Consider the following 22,426-nt stretch of genomic DNA (forward strand, 5'->3'; position numbering starts at 1 on the left):
CACAAGGTCACCCACAAGGGTGAATCCATGCCCCTGTGTGCTCTCGGGATAATCTGCCCAACTCTGCAAGGATTCACACGCCCTGCGGAAATTATCCATGGCCGTGTGACAGTCGCATGGTTGTTCATAGGGGCCGCCGCACGCCCCTGTGCCTTCTCTGTATGAGGTCGCAGTGCAAATACATGGGCGTGCGGAAATTCCACATGCCCGTGTGTTTTCTCTGGATGCCTTAGAAAATTCTGCAGGCTCTGCAGAAAATCTCTGAACATGTTTACACACTCAGAGCCTGCCCTATTATGCAAATTTTATTAGTGAAAAACATGAAACAGAGCTCAAACGACCAAACTTCGCCAATTCCACATGAAAACACATGGTGAATACTCAAAGCCCATAGGAAAATCTCACCACAAGCATCTAAAAATCAAGACACAAACACTTAACAGATTATTCATGCAAACAAAGTAACTAGAAAATAAGAAAACAGTAAACACTTGGGTTGCCTCCCAAGAAGCTCTTGTTTAACGTCACTAAGCTTGACGTACCTTGCCTTACCTCACGGGGATTCGTGGAGGAAAAATACTTCTCTATTGTCACTATGAATCTCTTCGCCATAGTATGGTTTCAGCCTGTGTCCATTCACCTTGAATGTGCCCTTCTCTGGAAGGTTAATCTCAATGGCTTCATGAGGTGAAACTTCGGTTACAGTATACAGACCAGACCACCTTGATTTGAGTTTCCCCGGAAATAAACGTAGACGAGAGTTGAATAGTAACACCTGATCGCCTACTTTGAAGTCCTTCGGACTCTTAATATGCTTGTCATGCCACTTCCGAATTCTTTCCTTATATATCCTTGCATTCTCATATGCCTTCATTCTCCATTAGTCTAACTCGTTGAGATGTAATATTCGTTGCTCTCCGGATTTGCCCAAGCGAAATTCATCACTTTAATTGCCCAATATGCTTTGTTCTCTAATTCCACAGGTAAATGGCAAGTTTTTCCATACACTAACTTATAGGGAGTGGTCCCTATTGGGGTTTTGTATGCTGTTCTATGAGCCCAAAGTGTGTCATCTAACCTTTCAGACCAATCTCGTTTCCCTTGTTCCACTGATTTGGTTAATATTCTCTTGAGCTCTCTGTTTGTAACCTCCACTTGCCCACTCGTTTGCGGATGGTAAGGAGTAGCAAGACGATGATAGACTCCATAACGCTTTAACACTTTCGCCAATTGTGTATTATAAAAATGGGTTCCCCGATCGCTAATGATAATTCTTGGAGTTCCAAATTGAGTAAATAACTTCTTCAAAAACTTCACCACAGTTCTTGCATCATTAGTTGGAAGAGCTTGGGCTTCCACCCACTTGGAAACATAATCAACTGCTACCAGAATGTATTGATTACCATTGGACTTTGGAAACGGTCTCATGAAATCAAATCCCCATACATGAAATAACTTGCAAAATTGCATGGGATTTTGAGGCATCTCGTCCCTTCGTGATAAATTTCCAGCCCTTTGACAACTATCACATCATAGAACGAATTGATGAACATCTTGGAACAAGGTCGGCCAATAGAACCCATCGGCTAAAACTTTCTCTGCAATTCGACTTGAAGCATAATGCCCCCACTCGGGCTCGAATGACAATGCGCAATGATGTTCCAACCTTCCTCCTTAGAAATGCACCTTCGCACCACCTGATCTACACAAATACGGAATAGGTAAGGATCTTCCCAGAAAAAGTTCTTAAGGTCACTGAAAAATTTCTTCTTTTGTTGAAAACTTAAACCCTGCTTCAATACCCTTCCTGACAGATAATTCGCAAAATCTGCGAACCATGGAATATTTTTTGATTCTGCTTCCTATACCGCATACAGATGCTCTTCAGGGAAGAAGTCATTAATTTCCTTGCTTGCGGTTCTTGCTCCTCACAATCTTCTAATCTCGACAGATGATCTGCAACCACATTCTCTGTCCCCTTTTTATCTTTTATTTCCATGTCAAATTCTTACAACAACAATATCCACCGAATCAATCTCGGCTTCGCATCTACCTTGTTCATGAGATAACAGAGTGTAGAGTGATCTGTGAACACTATGACATTTGATAGAATGAGATATGGTCTGAACTTATCAAAAGGAAATACTACTGCTAATAACTCCTTTTCAGTAGTGGTGTAATTCTCTTGTGCACTTGTGAGAGTCTTGCTAGCATAATAGATTGGTTAAAATTGCTTATTTCTCATCTGACCCAAGACTGCTCCCACTGCATAATCACTAGCATCACACATCACTTCGAACGGCTCAGCCCACTTTGGTGTTGTCAGGATTGGTGCTTGCACTAATTTTTCTTTCAGCATATTAAATGCACTCAGACAGACATTTCCGAAATAAAAAGGGGTATCCTTCTCCAAGAATTTGGTCAACGGTTGGGAGATCTTCAAAAAGTCCTTAATAAACTTTCTGTTAAAACCAGCATGCCCCAAGAAACTGCGGATCCCTTTCACATTCGTAGGTGGAGGAAGCTTTTCAATTATCTCAATCTTCACCTTATCCACCTCCATACTTGCCTGGGAAATCTTATGTCCAAGGACAATGCCTTCTTGCACCATAAAGTGACACTTCTCCCAGTTGAGGATGAGATTTGTCTCTTCACATCTCACTAATACTCTTTCCAAATTATTTAAGCAAGCATCGAAAGAGTCCCCGAACACTAAAAAATCATCCATGAAAACTTCCATAATATCTTCAAGGAAGTCATCAAAAATGGCTGTCATGCAGCGCTGGAATGTTGCAGGGGCGTTACACAACCCGAAAGGCATTCTTCTATAAGCAAAAGTACCATAAGGGTAAGTAAATGTGGTTTTCTCCTGATCTTCTGGGGCTATTGGGATTTTAAAATATCCCGACATGCCATCAAGGAAGCAGTAGAATTGATGCCCCGCTAGTCGTTCCAACATTTGGTCAATAAATGGCAAAGGAAAGTGATCTTTCCGAGTGACGTCATTCAGTCTTCTGTAGTCAATGCAAACTCGCCAACCAGTAACTGTCCTAGTAGGGATTAACTCATATTTTTCATTCTTTACCATTGTCATTCCTCCTTTTTTCGGGACAACTTGGGTCGGGCTCACCTACTTGCTGTCGGATATAGGGTAGATGATTCCTGCATCCAAAAGTTTTATTACCTCTGCCTTGACAACCTCCTTCATATTCGGGTTCAATCTTCATTGAGGTTGGATCACAGACTTGTAGTCATCCTCCATTATGATCTTATGAGTGCAGAATGATGGGATTATACCATTAATGTCGGAGATCTTCCATGCAATACCTGATTTGTGCTTTTTTAACATGCTAACAAGCTTATCCTTCTACTCCACAGACAAGTTTGAAGATACAATTACAGGGAGTTTAGAGTCCTCCATTAAGAATGCATATTCCAAATGTGTTGGAAGAGTTTTAAGCTCAAGTTCTGGTTGTTCGACAATTGATGGGCACAAGCTACCCTCCTTCAATCTATCAATCTCCTCGAAATCATTTGCCTCATGTTCGCAGTTATTCTCCTCTTCTTCCACCTGGGTATCTATTTCTTCAAAATCTGCAACGGATATCAATGAGTCCATTCCACAAAGTTCTGCTTTTGAAATAGCAACTCCCACTGAAAAGAGTTCTTGCCTTTGGTCTTGATGGGAGGAATCAAACTGAGCAAGGATTCTTTCTACACTTTCCTCCAACTGATCACTCATTGACACCGACGTGGACCTCTCAAACTGCTTTATCACATCATCTAGTTCACAGTTCTACCCTTGAATCCTGGTAACGTACTCTTCAAATGATTCTTCTACTGGCTGTTGAGTGGTATACTGCTCATAATGAGAATAACACGGTATGTCATGCAATGCAACTGTTTGAACTTTCTACTCCACATTTTCAACCATTCTCGTAATAGTGTCAAATGACTCGAACATGTTAATCATTTTCTGAAATCAAAAAGAAATAAAGGAAAGTCAGAACAGTGATAGAATAAGAAGATATGAAATAGAATGTATGGTGAAATAGCTAAGAAAACAAAGTGCAAAGTATCTCTAAACGCCTACTCCCCGGCAACGGCGCCAAAAACTTGACAAGGTCCCCTTGCGTATATCCCGTAAGTGCACGGGTTTGTCGAATTAATAATCCCGGGTGAGCGGGTATCGAATCCACAGGGAGTAGGGAATAAAAACACTTAATCCGCTTCTTAGCTATGTGAAAGATCAATAGTGATAAGTGTGACAATGATTCAATTCTCAAAAGTAAAATCAACAAGTAAGAGAGCACGAGTAAAGGAGAAGATAAGGCAATCGATAAAGATTGGGTACTCGAATAATGCTTAATTCGATTCTTAATTCGATTCTTAGCTATGTGAAAGATCAATGATAAGGAGTGTGATAATGATTCAATTCTCAACAATAAAAGCAACAATAAAGAGAGCAAAAGTAAAGAAGGGCGGTAAGGCAATCGATAGAGATGGGGTACCCGGATAATGCTCCGCCTAGGATAATTGTTTCAAGTGCAAGAACCCTCTATTATGTTTCCTAATCAATGCAATTGTGATTTATGGAAATCCTTAATTACATAGTCCCAAATCTAAGGTCAACTATGCCTAACTCTATACATGTCCCAGGGGAGAAATCGAACAATCTCAACACCTCGCACTCGCATAGAGTTGCAATGAGTTCTAGGGATTCCAAGTGATAAATCTCTTCCTTAATATAGACCTAACCCTTTGGTCCAGGTGGAAGGTCCCCAACCACAATTAAGCCCTAGATACTAAGATCACCTCAACGCTTCACTCCGTTGCACGCGCAACTAAGCCCCAGCGGAAGTTCATCCCTTAGACCATTCACTCTATTATGACCGCAAAGAACTCGAAGAACGGAGGTAGAATCTATCACGCCAGAGGGGAAAGGGGACGCTCATGTACCTCTCGACTCACCCTCTCAACCCTCTCCAACCGAGCTTTGTCTAACGCTCGTGGTGTGTCACTCACTCACAAGGTTACCAACAAGAACTCTCAACCCTAGTGTCACTTTAGGGGAAATGTTCATACAATCAAGCATTCAAGGTTGGAACTCACAATAAACATCAATTTATTGAAAACATAATAAAGAGGTTCAAAGAAACAAATACATCCTAGGGTTCACAATACCCGAGTACCCACTAGGGGTTTACCTCTCCATTGAGCTAAGTACAATCAAAGAAATAGAATGTTAAAGCAATGAATCCATAAAGAAACCCCTCGATGGTCGTGTCGATGGTCTTGTGGAGAGTCCTCTACTCGTCGCAAGGAATCCTTTGTCCGACCTAGGATACACCACGCCGGATCGGTGCCGACGAAAGCTCTCCCAATAACCTTCTTCCAAATGACGTGCGATGTCAGAGCCGTAGAACCTCTCCAAAAACCTAGCCAATACCCCTCGAAACCCTAGCCGAAGCCCTCTCGCAAGTTGGGGAAAAGATGGAGAAAAGAATACCAAAAGCGGGGCTAAATTGGCTTTAAATAGGGCTGGAATCGGGCGACTACACGGGCGTGGATGCTCCACGTGCCCGTGTGGAATTTCCACACGGGCGTGGATAATTTCCACACGCCCGTGTGGATTCTCTATTTCTCTGGTTTCTTGGCCGGCTGTGAACAGTGCTGTTACAGTACATACTACAATGTTGCTACGGTTCTCTGCTACAGTATTCAACCTGAATAGCTTCCCAATTCCATACTTTCATCGGGGTAACGCAAACGGGCAAACATTTACGTCGTGGATCACTTGCTTCTTCAATGGTGTACACGTTGGTGAAACTCTTGTTCTATGTGCATAAGTCAAAATGCTCGAGTATGACAGCCTTTGTGCCCCTCCAAATGGATGTGCCAACTCGAATACGAGGAGGTTGGCACACCCTCTAGCATCTCACATCGACCTATGTCTTCGCGTTTGAACCTTAGCAAGATTTCCTCCAAAATCGGTGCATTGTGATCCACATTAGCCTATTTCCTTCATACTCGGCCTCACAACCCTACCTGCATAAAAGTAATATAAAAACACACATATTAGTGTAAAAACCCGAGAAAATTAATGCTCAACGTAAGGAATGAACACTTCGGATTCGTATCGCACAAGCACTTATCAAGAGCTAAACCCCTAGTAGGTATTCGGGTATTGTGAACCCTAGGATGTATTTGTTTCTTTGAACCTCTTTATTATGCTTTCAATAAATTGATGTTTATTGTGAGTTCCAACCTTGAATGCTTGATTGTATGAACATTTCCCATAGAGTGACACTAGGGTTGAGAGTTCTTGTTGGTAACCTTGTGAGTGGGTGACACACCACGAGCGTTAGACAAAGCTAGGTTGGAGAGGGTTGAGAGGGTGAGTCGAGAGGTACAGGAGCGTCCCCTTTCCCCTCCGGCGTGATAGATTCTACCTCCGTTCATCGAGTTCTTTGCGGCCATAATAGAGCGAATGGTCTAAGTGATGAACTTCCGCTGGGGCTTACTTGCGCGTGCAACGGAGTAAAGCGTTGAGGTCATCTTAGTATCTAGATTGTGGTTAGGGACCTTCCACCTGGACCAAAGGGTTAGGTCTATAATTAGGAAGAGATTTATCACTTGGAATCCCTAGAGCTCATTGCAACTCTATACGAGTGCGAGGTGTTGAGATTGTTCGATTTCTCCTCCGGGACATGTATAGAGTTAGGCATAGTTGACCTTAGATTTGGGACTATGTAATTAAGGATTTCCACGACTCACCATCGCATTGATTAAGAAGCATAATAGAGGGTTCTTGCACTTGAAACAATTATCCTAGGTGGAGCATTATCCGGGTACCCCATCTTTATCGATTGTCTTACCCCCTTCTTTACTTTTGCTCTCTTACTTGTTGCTTTTACTGTTGAGAATTGAATCACTGTCACACTCATTATCATTGATCTTTTACATAGCTAAGAATCGAATTAAGTACTTTTATTCCCTACTCCCTGTGGATTCGATACCCGCTCACCCGGGATTATTACTTCGACAAACCCGTGCACTTGCGGGATATACGCAAGGGGACCTTGTCATGAACCCTAGGATGTATTAGTTTCATGTAATCTCTTTATTATGCTTTCAATTAATTGATGTTTTTGTGAGTTCGAATCTTGAATGTTTGATTGTTGAATACTCCCTTTGAGTGACACTAAGGTTGAGAGTTCATGTGGTAACCCTTGTGAGTGAGTGACACACCACGAGAGTTAGACAAAGCTTGATTGGAGAGGGTTAAGAGGGTGAGTCGAGAGGTACAAGAGTGTGCCCTTTCCTCTCCAGTGTGATAGATTCTACCACCGTTCCTCGAGTTCTTTGCTGCCATAATAGAGAGAATGAGCTAAGGGATGACCCTCAGCTGGGGCTTAGTTGCGAGTGCAACGAAGTGAAGCGTTAAGGTGATTTTAGCATGTAGGGCTTAATTGTGTTTAGGGACCTTTGTTCTGGACCAAAGGGTTAGGTCTACAATTAGGAAGAGATTTATCACTTGGAATCTCTAGAGCTCAATGCAATCCTTCTTACGAGTGCAAGGTTGAGAGGTTGTTCAACCACTCCTCTAGGACATGTACAGGATTAGGCTTGGTTAACCCTAGATTCGGGACCTTGCATTAAAAGGATGTCCCTGACTCACCATTGCATTAGTTAAGAAGCATAATAGAGAGTTCTTGCACTTGAAACGATTTTCCTAGGCAGATCGATACCCGAGTACCCCATCTTTATCGATTGCCTTACCTTCTCCTTTACTTTTGCTCTCTTTCGGGTTGCTTTACTTTTGAGAATTGAATCTTGTCACACATATTACTATTCATCTTTCATATAGTTAAGAAACAAATTAAGTATTTTTATTCCCTTTTCCCTGTGGATACGATACCCCATTCACTTGGGATTTGTTACTTCGACAACCCCGTGCACTTGCGTGGAGCATTGTCACCTCTCACCGTCATTTTAAAGGGTTGTTACTTGAGTTTTTTGGCAATTTTCTAGTCTCTCATTCTCATTTCATCGATAAGCTTCTCTTTCTCTTTTCTTCGACCAATCTTCATTTATTTTGTAGCACCAGCATCATATTCACCAGCAGCGGCAACAGATGCACTAGCAATTGACACCTACACTTGAGGCGACTTTACCTTCTCTGTTCTTATTTTTTGCATTTTATTTTTGCTTTTTATTTTGGACTTGTGTGCTCAAAAAGGATCTTCCTTTTGAGTTTATCTTTTAGTTTTATCTCGAGTTGTATTTCATTGCTCTATTTTTTTTATATACTTGAATTGTTTTTATTTATTGAGCTTCACTGAACCCCCTTGTGTATGCCTGCAGATGGTCTTATAAGTATGGAAATTGAGGATTAGTTATAACACGGTCAATGTGTTTTACACTTGGACGTGTGTGCTTCACAACCCGTTGGAATTTAACTTCCATGGATTTAACTCCATCAAATGCACCACTAGGGAGTCAGGGGAGTATTGTTTCAATTGCGCGCTCCCACATGTTCTCTGAATTGTATTACTTTTATTATGCTTGCATGTGTACATTGAGAGCAACGTACATCTTAAGTGTTCGGGGAGTTCACATTGCACATGTCTTTTTACACAAGTTTTTGATTGATATACATGTTCATGTAGCCAATGGTGGTTCACCTTAGTTACAATGATTGTATTCTTGAGCTTAGGAGAATTGTTAACATTGAATGTTTTCATGCTCTAGTTCTTGCTTGAATTTCTAGGAATTTTTGCCTGATTGACACTTGTTGCACTACTCGCTCATTATACTCTTTTGGAAACTCAAGTTTGATGTTAAAGGGACTAGTTATAGTTGTTTCTTTTGTTAATTGTTGAAAAAAAATTGGAAAATGAAAAGAAAGAACAAAAATAGTTTTATTGTTTAGTTGTACTTGTTGGGTGGAAAGAGCTACCACCTATGAACTATGGAGCTACTCTCATAAGTCGGATACTAGTTATGCCCTAATAAGAGAAAGAGCTATCTCATAGGATGAGTGAAAGCTACAACTCTGGTAGAAAGAGCTAACACCTCAAAAGTGTGAAAGCCACTTTACCGGCTGCTTTGGAAAGGGCTACCTTAGAGGATGTGTGAAGTTACTACCATCTTTGAAATTTTTGTTACTTTTTGTAGATAAATAAGTCCCTTATACTTAGAACTTTGAGGAGTATACCTTGGGTTGACTTGAGTGAGTTCACACACTTACACAATTTCGGGTTTGTTGTCCTTTTTTATTCAAGTTTTTAGCTAGAGCATTGATTTTTCGTATTTAGTGTTGAAATTTCCCTTACTTGTAGAATGCTCTCTTTGTATGCTTTGGTGAACCTAAGGCCAAGCACTTCCAATATTTCCTTCGTCTATGCTTTAATGTTTTAATTTTTGCTTGAGGACAAGCAAAAGCTTAAGTGTGGGGGAGTTTGATAAGTCCTTGTATGATAAGAATGCGAACTGTTCTTTCCTTACAATGAGCATTACTTTTATCAGGTTTAAGCGCTAATACATGTGTATTTGTGTTATTTTGTGTAGGTAGGGTTATGAAACTATGTTTTAAGAAAAGAAGCCAAAAGTAGATCGTGAATGCACTATTTGATGAAATCTTGGAAGGAACAAACGTGAAGACACAAGTTGGGCTCAAAGATATGTGAATGTGCGCCAACCTCCACGTATTCAAGCCATTACAATGATTTGGAGGGGCACAAGGGCAGTCACATTTGCATATCCCGACTTGTGCATTGATAGCAAGATCTTCACCAATGAACCCGTTTATTGAATAAGCAACGCGATCTACGGCATAAACGTGTGCCTCTTTATGTTGCCTCGATGAAAAGTGGATTCGGGAGAGTTTTTAGAGGAGTACTGTAGCAGGTACTGGAGCAAATCACTATAGCAATTTACTTTATCAGTTACTGTTCACAGCACGCAGAAAATCAGAAATTCAGAAAATCCACACTGGTGTGTGGAAATTCCATAGGGGCATGAGGAATATCCACAGGGCCGTGTGGATGCCTGATTCCAGCCCTTTAAAAGCCGCGATTCAGCCCTGATTTTTCCATCTTTTCCCCTATCTTTTCTTCCACCTTTCCCCATCTTTGGAGACGCCCGCGGCTAGGATTTAGAGAGGCTTTGGCAAGGCTTTGGAGAGGTTTGACGGCCTTCGACACCGCGTTTCCTTCGGAAGAGAGCTATTAGAGGAGCTTTCGTCGGCACCGATCCGGCGAGGTGTGCCCAAGGTTTGATGAGGGGACCTTTGAAGAAGATGCGGCTGATCCACAAGACCTCCGACATAAAAATAAGGGGGTTTTCTTTTTTGGTAACCCATATGAGTGAGTGACACACCACGAGAGTTAGACAAAACTAGATTGGAGAGGGTTGAGAGGGTGAGTCGAGAGGTAGCGGAGCATCCCCTTTCCCCTCCGGTGTGATTTATTCTACCTCTATTTTCTTGAGCTCTTTGTGGTCATAGTAGAGTGAATGGGCTAAGGGATGACCTTCCGCTGGGGCTTAGTTGCAGAGGCAAAGGAGTGAAGCATTGAAGTGATTTTAGCACCTAGGGCTTAATTGTGGCTAGGGACCTTTCACCTGGACCAAAGGGTTAGGTCTACATCTAGGAAGAGGATTTATCACTTGGAATCCCTAGAACTCATTGCGATTCTGTGCTAGTGTGAGGTTGGGAGGTTATTCAATTTCTCCTCCGGGACATGTATAGAGTTAGGCATGGTTGACCTTAGATTTGGGACCATGTATTAAATGATCTCCACGACTCATTAATGCTTTAGTTAGAAAGCATAATAGAGGGTTATCTACTTGAAACGATTGTCCTAGGCGGAACAATATCCCGGTACCCCATTTATCGTTGATTGCCTCCCCTATCTTTTACTTGCGCCTCCTTTATCTTTTCTTATTTTCATTTGCATTGAGTTTGTTTTCACATCACTATCAACATATTTTCATTCTAGTTAAATAGCAATCTTGGTGGTTCTAAGCACTATTCCCTATGGATTCGACTACCCTCTCACCTTGGTATTATTACTTCGACACCCGTGCACTTACGGTTTACATGCATATTCGGTCAAGTCAACCCCCTTGGTGATCATGTTGATGGTCTTGTGGAGTGGCCGCGTCTTCTCCAAAGGTCCCCTCTTCAAGCCTAGGGCACACATCACCGGATCAGTGCTGATGAAAGCTCCCCCAATAACTCTCTTTCAAAAGATATACGATGTTAAAGTCCGTAAACCCCTCCAAAAATCTAGCCAAAGCCTCTCCAAACCCTAGTCGCGGGCGCCTCCAAAGGTGGAGAAAAGATAGCCAAATGATCGGAAAAAGAGATTCTGAAATCGGACTGAAATCGTGACTTAAATAGGGCTAAAATCGGGTATGAACACGGGCGTGTAGAATTTCCACACACCCATGTGAATCTCCAGGAAATCAATTTTCTATGTCCTGTGAACAGTACTCCACCAAAATACTCCCGAATCCACACTTTTCATCCAGGCAACATAAACAGGCACACGTCTATGCCGTAGATTGCATTGCATCTTCAAATAAAAGCACATTTGACGACAATCTTGCTAGCTATGCACAAGTTGGAACACATGAGTGTGACTGCCTTTGTGCCCATACAATTTGTATATTTCCTTGAACATAACGGAGGTTGGCACACACTCACATGTCTTTGAGCACAACTTGTGTCTTCATGTTTGTTCACTCCAAGATTTCATCAACTAAGTGCACTCACAATCTACTTTGGCTTATTTCTTCCATACTTGTCTCCACAACCCTAAATGCACAAAAGAACACAAATACACATGTATTAGCGATCAAATATAAGAAAAGTAATGCGCATCATAAGAAAAGAATACTTTGTATTACTAATACACAAGCACCTATCTGAAAGTTAACTTTACGATAACCCTTACAGCCGTAAGCCACAAGCTTAGGCCATAAGAACCCCTCCTGAATATAATAGTTCAAAATTTTACAAATTTTTGAGTTTAAACAACACTCAAGCATTACTAAACGTCTATGCAATTGATTTCATGCAACAATTCAATCAATGGACCTAAAAATTATGAAAAATAGAGATCACCTTTGATGCGAAGAAGATAATAGAGAAACCGGTTGGTGAGAAGCATCAACATTGGTCCAACTTTATTCCAAACCACTCAAAAATAGAATAGAAAGATGAAAAGAAGAGAATGGGAGGCAAAGAAGATGCCTGCAAAAATCAAATCAAAATGAAGATCAAAGGTCACTGGCGTTGCTAAAACCCTAGGTGCTTATCGATGACTTATGGGTGTACATAAATCTCTTTGAATGATCAATTACAAGGTCCTTACAGCCGTTAGTCCTACCTGTGAGGGTACATCTCCTTTACAACCTAGGTTACGACCGTAAGTGACTTAACACTGTAGCCCATATGCTTCTCTGTCTTTCTCTTACGGTTTGGCTTACGGGCATAAGGTTCCCATAAGGAACGTAGGCTGTATTCCCGAGAAGGTAACTGACACAACTTTTGCAAGTGTGCACCGTAAGTGCACGGGTTGTCGAAGTAATAAAGTACCCTTGTGAGTTGGTAGTCATATCCAGAGGGAATAGTGCTTGGAAACACAAGTATTGCTATTTAACTATTGTGAAAATGATTGATGAGTTGTGTGAACAATATCAATGCAAATAAAAATTAAGAAAAGAAAAGAAAGAGCAATAGGAATAAGGAGAGGTAATCGATAGAAAATGGGACACCCGGACATTGCTCGCCCTAGGACTATTGTTTCAAGTGCAAGACTAATCATTATGCCTCCTAACTAATGCTTAATGTGTTGTGGAAATCCAAATACATACGGTCCCAAATCTAAGGTCAACCGTGACTAATCCTAAACTATGCCCTGGTAGCAAGGAATACTCTCGACGCCTCACACTGTGCAAGGTTGCTAAAAGCTCTAGGGACTCCAAGTGAAAAACCCTATTCCCTAATATAGATCTAACAATTTGGTCTAGGTGAAAGACCCCTGGTCACAATTAAGACCTAGCACTTAGGATTACTTCAACACTTTACTCTATTGCTTGCGCAACTAAGCCCCAGTGTAGTTTGTCTCTTAGTAGTTCACTCTATTTTGACCGCAAAGAACTCTTGGAACATTGAGGTAGGATAAATCACACGAGAAAGAAAAGGGGACGTTCCGCTACCTCTCAACTCACCCTCTCAACCCTCTCCAATCTAGCTTTGTCTAATCCTAATGGAGTATCACTGATTCACAGGAATTACCAAGATGGATTCTCAACCCTAGTGTCACTCTAAGGGAAAATCAATACAACAAGCACTCAAGGAAGGAACTCAATTAAAACATCAATTAAAGAAGCATAATAAAGGTCAATGAAACAAAATCATCCTAGGGTTTACAAGTCCAAGCACCCACTAGGATTTTAGCTCTCCATGGAGCAATACATAATCAACAATGAAATTAATAGTGAAAATATGCAATCCATAGATAAAACCCCTTTGTAGTCCATATCGAAGGTCTTCCGAAGCCGCCTCGTCTTCTCCAAAGGTTCCCTTGTCAAGCGTAGGGCAAACCTCACCGAATCGATGCCGATGAAAGCTCCCCCAATAATTCTTCTCCAAAGGAACATAATGTCGAAGGCTGTAGAACCGCTCCAAAAACATTGGTAAAGCCTCTACAAACCCTAGCCACGAGCGCCTCCAAAGATGCGAAAAAATAGGGGAAAAGATCCTTCAAAACGTCTCAAGTCATGGTATTTATAGGGGCTAGAATCGTGTATCCTCACGGGCGTGTGGAATTTCCACACGGCCGTGTGGATTTCCAGATTTTGGTTGCCAGCGTGCAATGAACAGTAATTGCTACAGTGAATCCGTTTCGGTGATTTGCTATGGTAAACTACTACAATACTTCACCAAAATTCTCACTAATCCACTCTTATCATCGAGGCAATATGAATGGCTACATATCCATGCGGTAGATCACATTGCATCTTCAATGAAATCAAATTGATGAAGATCTTGCTAGTATTGCACAAATCGAAACACTTGAGTGTGACTATCTTTGTCCCCCTCCACTTTGCGTATTCTCTTGAGCACAATGGAGGTTGGCACACACCCACATGTATTTGAGCACAACTTGTATCTTCACGTTTGTTCAATCCAAGACTTCATCAACAAATACATCCATGATCTACTTTTGCTTTCTTTCATCACAAATACACACGAATAAGCGATAAAATTTGATAAAAGTGATGCTCAATGTAAGAAAATAATACTTCGTTTTACTTATACACAAACACTTATCAAACTCGCCCACACTTAAGCTTTTGCTTGTCCTCAAGCAAAAATAAAACATTAAAGCCACTAAGAAGGAAAATTAGAAGTGTTTGGCCTTAGGTTCACAAAAAACATGCAAAGGAAGCATGCTACAAGTAAGGAAAAATTCCAACACCGAATAAGAAAAACCCATGCTCTAGCTAAAAACTTGAATAAAAAAGGACAACAACCTGATATTTTATGAGTGTGTGTAAACTCACTCAAGTCAACCCAACATATACTCCTCAAAGCTCTAAGTGAGAATGACTTATTTATGTAAAGAAAAGAAAAGAGAAGGTAGTATTTTCACACATCCTCTAAGGTAGCCCTTTCCTAAGCGGTCGCTAAGGTGGCTTTCATACTTTGGAGGTGGTAGATCTTTCTGCAGGGCAGTAGCTTTCACTCATCCTATGAGATAGCTCTTTCTATCATAAGGGCATAACTAGTATCCAACTTATGAGAGTAGCTTCATACTTCATAGGTGGTAGCTCTTTCCTCCCTCAATGCATAACAAAACAACAACTATTTTTTCCTTTTTTTCAAAGAAATTAAAACAATAAACAAACTAAAAATAGTCCCTTTAAATGTCGAACATGAGTTTCGACAAGGCTTAATGAGTGAATAGTGCAACAAGTGTCAATCGGGCAAAAATTGCTAAAAATTCAAGTAAACTAGAGCATGAGAAGATTCAATGTTAAAAATTCTCCTAAACTTAAGAATACAACTATTGCAACTAAGGTGAACCTCCATTAGCTACATGAGCATGAACAATGAAGCATAAGTATAGAATATGTGTAATGTGAACTCCCGCCCACAGTTAAGATGTATATTGCATTCAATGTACACATGCAAGCACAATAAAGTAGAAAGCAATCAAGAACATGTGTGGAGATTGGCAATTGAAACAATACTCCACTGAACTCCTAATGGTATGTTTGATGGAGCTATATTCATTGAGAGTTGAGTTTTAATGGGTTGTGGAGCACACACGGCCATGTTAGAAGCACAATGACCGTGTAAATGACTACTCCTCAAATTTCAATACTCACAAGACCATCTGCACGTATGCACAAGGGGGTTAAGTGAAGCTCAACAAAAACAAAATAACTCGAGTCTATAATGATATAAAAATGAAATACAACTCAAAGCAACTGAAAATAAAAGATAAACTCAGAAGGAGGATTCTTTCTGAGTGGTACAAGTTCAAAATAAAATGTAGAAATAAAATACGAAAACATAAAGACAAAGAAAATAAAGACGTCTCAAGTGTCGGTGTCAACTACTGTTGGTTTGTTTACGGCTACTGCTGATGATGATGCTGGTGCTGATAGTGGTGATAGTGGTATTGGGGATGCCGGAGGAGTCAATGGGGCTCTGGGTCTCATAACAAAGGATGAGGTCACGTCTCGCTCGAGTAACTACTGTAAAGTGTCAAGATGCACCATCACCTCAACATGGTTTGCAGCCTCTGCAGGGCGACCCTCAACTAAATCCGACTGTAGTAACCCCACTGCACTCTTGAGCCTCTCAAAATGATCATGGGCTTGAGAAAGAGAGAAGATACGCACTGGAGGTGGCTCTTGTGTTGTAAGGGTGCCTCTGTCTCCATAGACTGTGCTCAGGGCCAGGCTGAGACCTCTCAGCTGCGTCACCCTCACCCTCAGCTATCTCTGGTACAGGTATAATCATAACATATACTCCGTATCTTTATCTTCTAATCATGCCCATGAGTCTCATAGTCTCCAAGCTGAGGGGTGACAGTATAATGATCTTCTCAGCCCCACGAATAGCGTCCATCTGACCCATGCCCATGATAAGTCACATAATATACGGGCCCACATGCCCATGTGGAAATTACCCACGGGCGTGTGACCATCACAAGGCCATTCATAGGGGCACTCACACAGCCCTGTCTCCTCTCGGGATGAGCTCTGAACGGAAACACATTCTCGTGTGGAAATTCCACATGGCTGTGTGTCTTCTCTGGATGTCTTTGAAAATTACAAACTCTACAAAAAAATTTTTGCACACTCATGCATATACAGAGACTACAAAAACAATGATGAACTGACCAAAGAAACATGAAAACATGCTCAAACGACCTAGAAACTTCGCCAATCACATTAAAGCACACTAAAAACCCCAACAATTCATGAGAAAAATGCAGCAAAAGCATTTAAAAATCATGACACCAACACTAAAGCTCTTATTCATGCAAGTGCTAAACTAAACCTAGAAAAATAGTAAAGACTTGGGTTGCCTCCCAATAAGCGCTTGTTTAACATCACTAAGCTTGATGTACCTGACCTTACCTCATGGGGGTTCATAGATGAAAGTTGCCCTCTTACCTACAACTTGAACGCATGATGAACATAATTGTTTAAAGGTAGAAGGGGAGTTGTCGAGTTTGTTACCACACAAGGATCCGTCACCCATACTCCATGCATACACATCACCACTAGCACTAGGGTGCTTCCTGTGATGTCTCCTTGCTCTTTCCATCTTTTGACCATCTTCTTCATGATCCCCAGGGTAGGATGCAACTTATCCTCTAGACTAAGTGTCAAAACTTCTTCATTCTCCACCTCTTAAACTTGCAAGCCCACAAATGGGTCCGAACACATCATTTCCTACACATATTCATTAACTAACTCATCAGCGGTGTCAAGAAAATATAAAGTGTAATCAAAGTCAAGAGAATGTCGCATGGCTTCGGCGAGGTGGTATGTTAACTTGTCATCACCAACTCTTAATATCAACTTCCCACCGTCCATGTCAATGAGAGCCTTGGAAGTGCGCAAGAATAGCATCCTGAGTATCAATGGAACCTCATCATCCTTATCAACATCAAACACCACAAAGTCCACAGGAAATATGTACTTGTCAACTTTTACAAGTATGTCATCAATGATGCCCTTGGATGTTTAACTGTTCGGTCGGCCAATTGAAGTGTCATCCGAGTGGGCCTAGGCTCTCCCAAGCCTAACTTCTGAAAGAATGTGTATAGCATGACGTTGATGCTAGCCACTGAATCCGCCAATGCCTTCTCTTTACCCAAGTTACCAATATTACATGGAATGATAAAGCTTTCGTAGCCTCTTGTTTGGCATATTCTTTTACAACACTGCTGAGCATGAAGCATCTAAAATCATAGATGCACTCTCCTCTAACTTCCTTTTATTTGTTAAGAGGTCGTTAAGAAACTTTGCATAGCGAGGCATTTGAGATAATGACTCCACTTGGGATGTTGATATGCAGCTGCTTGAATAGACCCAAGAACTTCTTGTATTGCTCATCATTTTGGTAGTTCTTTAATCTTGAAGGATAAGGGATTCTTGGCTTGTGAGGTGGGATGCCATCTTCCACCCCCACCTCCTTTTCTTTGGATCTATCCTCAATCTCCACAACCTCGGGTTATTCAATATTTGTCTTCTCACTAGGGAGTCTACACTTAACTTCACGACCACTTCTCAAAGTGATTTCTTTCACATGTTCTCTTGGATTGGTCTCCGTGTTGCTAGGCAAACTCCCTTGAGGTCTTTCCGTGAGTGACTTTGTAATTTGTCCCACTTGGTCCTCCAAGTTGTGCAATAATGCGGTGTGTTTGCAAAGTGCAGCTTCAACCGATTGAAATCTTGTATCCGACGATTGAATGAACTTGGTCAAAGCCTTCTCTAAAGCGGTCATCCGGTTTTCCAACCCTGAAACTCTAATCTCTATGTTCGAGGCTTGTTGTTTTTGTCAGAAACCCAGTGATGCCATAGTCTTCTATTGCCCTTGATTACTCCAAGAAAGGTTTGGGTGGCTCCTCCACCAAGGATTATAGGTATTGCTATATGGATTTCCTTGGCCTCTCATTGAATTACCTACAGAATCAACCTGTTCCACATAAGTGGTACCACCAATAGAAATTGGGCAATCAGATGGCGCATATCCTCCCCCACACCCAGTGCAACTCATCACTACCGCCACTCTTGGAGAAGTTAGAGCATCTAACTTCTTACTCAATGACCCAACATGGGCTGCCAATGATGTGACTACATCAATTTCATGAAGTCCAGCTATCTTCTTTCTATCTCTGGTGTTCCACTGATAACTATTCATAGCCATTTCTTCAATAAGACACCGGGCTACTTCAAGGGTTTTACTTCCTAAGGTACCTCCTACTGCTGCATCAAGTAACAGCTTTGTGCTTAGGTTCAAACTATTATAGAAAGTTTGAATGGTCTTCCACTCGGGGAACCCATGCTGATGGCATTTTCACAGGAGATCGTTGAACCTGTCCCATTTCACAAAAAAAGACTCCAATTCCATTTGCACAATAGAAGATATCTTATTCCTAAGTTTCGTAGATTTTTCGCGAGGAAAATATCGAGCAAGAAAGCTTCAACTATCTTATCCCATGTGGTGATCGATGCTTTAGGTAATGAATATAGCCATTGCTTTGCTCTCCCCTTAAAGGAAAATGGGAAGGCCCTCAACTTGATAGCATCTTCCGTAACACCATTAATCTTGAGTACGTCATACACTTCTAAGAAATTCTCAATATGGTTGTTTGGATCCTCATCAGCTAAACCATTAAACTGTGCTGACTGCTGTAAAATCTAGATGAAGCTAGCTTGAGCTCAAAACTCTGAGCTGTAATCGGTAGCCGTACAATGCTAGATTACGTGCCAAGAACTACGAGTCTGGCATAATCTGAGAGTGTCCTCTACTGCTCATGATGTTCTACCATATTATCAGACCTTTCACCTTCTATCTTAACATGATTTGACTATTCTTGCACAGGTTCTTTTCCCTTTCTATGAACTCTTCTTCTAATATCCGGATCACCTTCAACCAATGTCGAAGGATTTACTCGGGTCATAACCTGGAGCTGCAACTAAAAAAAGAAAAAACAAATCAGAACAATGGAAGAATAAGAAAGTGTGAAATAGAACAAGTGATGAGTAGCTAAAATAACAAAAGTGCAAAATGCTCACACATTGCCTATTCCCCGGCAATTGCGCCAAAAGCTTTACACACCCCTTATGTGTGTGTACTGTAAGTGCACGGGTTGACAAAGTAATAAAATACCCTGGTGAGTTTGTAGTTGTATCCACAGGGAATAGTGCTTAGAAACACAAGTATTGCTATTTAACTATTGTGAAAATGATTGATGAGTTATGTGAACAATATCAATGCAAATAAAAATAAAGAAGAGAAAAGAAAGCGCAATAGGAATAAGGAGAGGCAATCAATAGAAAATGGGGCACTCGGACATTGCTCACCTTAGGACTATTGTTTCAAGTACAAGACTAATCATTATGCCTATTAACTGAAGTTTAATAAGTCCTGAAAATCCAAATACACACAGTCCCAAACCAATAGTCAATTATGACTAACCCTGCACTATGCCCCGGAGAAAAGGAATACTCTTAATGCCTCAGACTATGCAAGGTTACTAAAAGCTCTAGGGACTCCAAGTAATAAACCCTATTCCCTAATATAGATCTAACCCTTTGGTCCAGGCGAAAGACCCCTAGTCACAATTAAGCCACAGCACTAAGGATTACTTCAACACTTCACTTTGTTACTTACGCAACTAAGCCCCAGTGGAGTTTGTCTCTAAGTACTTCGCTCTATCATACCACAAAGAACTCTTGAAACGTGGAGGTAGAATCAATCATACCAGAAGGGAAACGGGACGTTTCGCTACCTCTAGACTTACCCTCTCAACCCTTTCCAACCTAGCTTTGTCTAATCCTAATAAAGTGTCACTCATCTACAAGGATTACCAAGATGGATTCTCAACCTTAGTGTCACTCTAATGGAAAATCAATAAAACAAGCATTCAAGGATGGAACTCAATTAAAACATCAATTAAAGAAGCATAATAAAGGTCAATGAAACAAAATCATTCTAGGGTTTACATGTCCAAACACTCACTAGGGGTTTAGCTCTCCATGGAGCAATACACAATCAATAATGAAATCAATAGTGAAAATATGCAATCCATAGATAAAACCCCATTGTAGTCCATATCGATGGTCTTGCCGACCCACCTTGTCTTCTCCAAAGGTTCCCTTGTCAAGCCTAGGGTACACCTCGCCGAATCGATGCTGACGAAAGCTCTCCCAATAACTCTCCTCCAAAGGAACGCAATGTCAAAGGGTGTAGAACTGTTCCAAAAACCTCGGCAAAGCCTCTCCAAACCCTAGCCACGAGCGCCTCCAAAGATGTAAAAAAATAGGGGAAAAGATCCTTCAAAACATCACATGTTGTGCTATTTATGGAGGCTAGAATCGGGCATCTACACGGGCGTGTGGAATTTCCACACGGCCATGTGGATTTTCAGATTTTGGTTTCCTGCGAGCTGTGAATAGTAACTGCTATAGTAAACTGCTATAGTACTTCACCAAAATGCTCCCGAATCAACTCTTATTGATTGCTTCCCCGCAAGTGTACGGGATCGCCAAGTAATACCTCGCGTGAAGACGCGAGGATCGTATTCCACGGGGCTAAGGATCTCCTATTACTCTACTAAATGTAATTAAAGCTAAAACGAGATTATGACCAAATTAGAGAGAACAAGCAATAAGCAAGCAAGAAAATCAATTAGATGCAAAGGCCTATGGATGAGGATCCCCTTGAGGGGTTATCATGCAACATGGATGATGATCTAAAGATGCAAGGGTAAAATAGACCATGAGATTCCAAGATTAGAAGAACCCCAATTTCTCGGTGATTGAACCCTAATCCCATACGAACATAGATAGGAATTTCTCCCAAATCTATATCCCAACGATTGCATTAAGTACGAGGAAATCTCATTTAGGAGTAAACCTACTCTTCTTCAGATTAAACCTACATGGAGGGCTACCAAACACCCAATTTCTCAGCGTGATGATACAAGTATCCCTTTCTAATCCATTCATGATCTAATACATGCGAGCAAGTCACATCTACATGCATCACTCATAAAAGAGCTACAGATTTCTCCTTAGTGTAGCACTTAGCATGAAAACAATGGATTAGATCTCAAAATTACCGAAGCATAGAATTAACAAGTTATCATCCAACATACATGATAAAACCCCCCAAGGTTCACCAACACCAGGTGGCCTTGGGGGTCTAGTGTGTCATCATCCCACAACAAGCAATACAAACAAGCAAAACATGAAACAAAAGCATAAATGACACTCCCTAGATGAAATGGTGAAGAAGGAGGTGAAGAATGTGCCGAATGACGCTTTCCCTGCCAAAGGAGTGCCAAATGACGCTTCCTCTAGCCGTGGGTCTCCTTCCCTCAAATCGTGGTAGATCTCCCCTTGAATGATGTTGCCTTCTTTCCTTGAGAGTCTTGGACCTTGGGCTTGAATGATCTTCTAGCTTCCTTGTCCTTCTTCTCCTTCCCAAGGTCGCCCAAAATCTCCAAAGTGGTCTTCCCAAAATCGGGCAAGAAAAGGTCCAGCCAAAAAGTCCCTTTTTTCTACCCTAAAAGTTGGTATTTATACCCCACGAGGCATACGGGTGGTATGGGGGTCGTATAGCACCCAAAAACCCTACATTCGCGATCCATACGGGGTGCATACAGCCCCCATACTGGGTAGTATGGAAATCTGGGCAGACACTCTAAATCAATCCGCTGCTACAGTGCATACGGCCCCCATACTTGGTAGTATGGGGGTAGTATGAAATTCCTGTTTTCTTCTCTTTTCGCCCAAATGATATCTTCTTGTTCTCCATGGCTTCCTTGTGCCCTACAAAGCAAATAATAGATGGTTAAGCGCAAAACGTGCATCAAACCTCACAAAATACATGCAAAGTGAATACGATATATGCATGAAAACATCTACATTTAGACACTTATCAAATATCCCCACACTTAAGTGTTGCTTGTCCCCAAGCAAACAACTCATGAAAAACAAAGAGACTGAGAAGTGGCTAAATGCATTACCTCTGGCATCAAGTAAATATAAGACTCCAAAAGCAATGGACAATGATACATAGATGTTGAGTCATAGTCAATAAGCATAATAAAAATATCCTGTCTCACCCCTTATATGTCTGTGCCGTGTAAGTGAA

At 41.3% G+C, this 22,426-nt stretch overlaps 1 non-coding gene across 1 annotated transcript; it reads left to right on the top strand.

Annotated features, from left to right (window-relative positions):
- The first annotated feature begins 18,599 nt into the window (after positions 1-18,599).
- LOC120278318 lies at positions 18,600-18,706 on the top strand. Its single transcript, XR_005541654.1, has one exon. It is a non-coding gene; the product is annotated as a small nucleolar RNA R71 (small nucleolar RNA).
- The last annotated feature ends 3,720 nt before the right edge of the window (positions 18,707-22,426 follow it).

This window comes from Dioscorea cayenensis, chromosome 15 (assembly GCF_009730915.1).
Source record: "Dioscorea cayenensis subsp. rotundata cultivar TDr96_F1 chromosome 15, TDr96_F1_v2_PseudoChromosome.rev07_lg8_w22 25.fasta, whole genome shotgun sequence".
Lineage (NCBI taxonomy): Eukaryota > Viridiplantae > Streptophyta > Magnoliopsida > Dioscoreales > Dioscoreaceae > Dioscorea > Dioscorea cayenensis.